This window comes from Oryzias melastigma, linkage group LG14 (genome assembly GCF_002922805.2).
Source record: "Oryzias melastigma strain HK-1 linkage group LG14, ASM292280v2, whole genome shotgun sequence".
Taxonomy (NCBI): Eukaryota; Metazoa; Chordata; class Actinopteri; order Beloniformes; family Adrianichthyidae; genus Oryzias; species Oryzias melastigma.
Genome location: NC_050525.1, coordinates 15,832,705 through 15,835,183, shown reverse-complemented (window position 1 = coordinate 15,835,183; position 2,479 = coordinate 15,832,705). Strand labels below are relative to the sequence as shown.

At 34.3% G+C, this 2,479-nt stretch overlaps 1 long non-coding RNA gene across 1 annotated transcript in view; it reads right to left on the bottom strand.

Moving 5' to 3' along the window:
* LOC112142359 overlaps positions 1-2,479 on the bottom strand; it is a 9,238-nt gene that overhangs the window by 5,377 nt on the left and 1,382 nt on the right. The window lies entirely within an intron of this gene.

Sequence of the window (2,479 nt, the reverse complement as noted above, 5' to 3'; positions counted from 1 at the left end):
CCGTGTAGTGCTATTTTAATTTAAAATTTAGCTCTTCCACTTATCAATTGAGGTTTAATATGTAATACTTTACGTTTTATTGCTTTATGATGCTTAAAATGCTTCATCGTGCATCATATACGCCCAAAATGATGAAATTGTGTAACATTTGCATGAAAGGTTGAGCTCCAATTCTGTATAAATTAACATGTTTGAAATAGAAAAGTGAACTTTATCAGGCAAAATTTCATCATATATATATATATAATATATATACTTATACCCTTGCATTTCACATACTCAATCTCAATCCAGTTGACAGAAACTTTTATTATGGGATATAATCTACATCACTCTTGGCATAAGCTTTTATATCCACTAGTGGTGCTCTAAAAACAACACAATCGTAATTAAACTACCACTGGAAAAGTTTTTGAAATAGATCAAAAGGTGACTTTAAAAAATACTTAAATTGAATCTTGTGCTTTGGATAAAAATAAACATCAATACATGAATACTGGTTTCATTAAGCAGTTTCCATGTTAAGAAATGTGTTGTGTTTTATCATTAGCTTTTCTGTCAGCATCTTAAACTTTAGTTTGTTAGCTCTGAGACGACGGACTGCTCGCAGTTTTACTGCATGTCTGAGGCTGAATGAGAAGGTCAGAGCAAGCTGCCTGATCGTGCTAATGAAAGGCCTTATGCAGGCTGGATTTGGCTGCATTAAATCATGAAGTAACAACACGCGACAACTGCAACAGATAGAGGACAATCAAAGGGATGATGAATACGCTCCTAAGTCAAGTGGCTGAATAGATCAAACAGGAAGTGACAGAGAATCCATGCCGACTTTCCCCTGATCTTCGATTTTATCTCCTGCACTTAATTACATAGCCAGGTAGATTAAAACACATCAGTAACCGACTGGGACATTTGTGTTCACACGCCCTTTCATATGCCCAAATTCACAGGCTGTTAGCATAACGTTGTCCTTTGCCTTTTCATTTCCTATCTTGCAAACAAGCCGAGTTTTATTGTCTGCGGATCTTCTGAATAAACCATCCTCTTACTCCTCATGTTTCATTCTACCTTACTCAGATGACTTCTTTCTCTAAAAGCTTATTTCATCTTCTTACTCAGTGGAGACAGCTCATATGCTGTGCTTTGTGCTCCTGTCAACAGACGCTTCTTATAAATTCCACCAGCTCTCACACTTTAATTTATTTGCAGCTTGGAAAGTTGGAGCTGTAATGGCAAAGATTTGACTGCAATTCATTCAAGTTTCCACGGCAGATGTGCACAAAATAACAACTGATCTATGATTATTTTTTTAAATTGCTTATTGTAAACTAGAAGTGCACACATCCAAGAAAAAAAAACAATATTCGACTTCCAAAAGATTGGAAAACGTGTTTTTCTTGTAAGAAATTAATATAATTCAGTCTTACTTTTAATGAATGCAACAAACAAAAGACTCGACTGTTGTTTATTGTGTAACCCAGAGGAAGAAAACAAATAAAAATAAAGTGCACTCTGATGTATTAGATCATCAATATAAAATACTAAACAGCAGATCCAGATTACATAAACATATGAATTTCAAGTTTGTCACAAATTTCAAAATATGAGCTTTAAGGGGAAAAAACAAATCAAAATTTCAATCATTTGATGCAATCTTGTTCAAAATAATGTCTATAGCATTTGGGAGTAATTGCTTTCCATGCACTGGAGGGCTCAATAAAAAACACAAGAAAATTCTAAAAAAAGAAATATAAAATTTCACTCCTTTTCAACAACATACACAACCAACTAGTCTTTTGTTGCTTTTTTAAAGTCTCAGGTTAAAGATGGAAATAAAAAGCATAGACTGGGTATACATTTTAATGCATTATTATTATATTTTTTGCTCAAATGCATTTAAAATTAACTGCTGAACAGACCTGTGAAGTAAAATAAACTTTTTTGTGTGTGTGTGTGTGTGGGGGGGGGGGGTAAACTCTACATGCCCACGTCAAAGTAAAAAAACAAACAAACAAGAAATACACATTTAGACAGCTCATTAAGCTAAATGTATAGCTGTGTATTCTATAACTAATCAACTAACTGTTCTGCCTTCATTACAGGACCATTTCTTCCCTAAATGCAGAATGTAGGTGTGTCATTTGTTTTACAAAGAGTGATGAGAGGAGGAAGTGAATTAATTCTGTGTACATAAAACCTCTTCAGATTCATTATTCAGTGGCCGGAAGGTTTAACTGTTTGGTGCTGATGTCAGGAGACAGATTTTGCAAAAATGTCAATAAAAAATGCACAGACAACAAAATGGCTTCATGCTAAGATGTTGCACCACAAATGCAGTGTTTGCTGTGAGGATGCTTCTGAAAAAGTTCAGAGAGAGCCAGGATCTTGAAAAGGTTTTGAACATTTGATGTGAGACTACATACTTTTGAAGGCATCTGATTGGTCAGTTTAGAACTAGAATAACATGTACTAAAAAAAA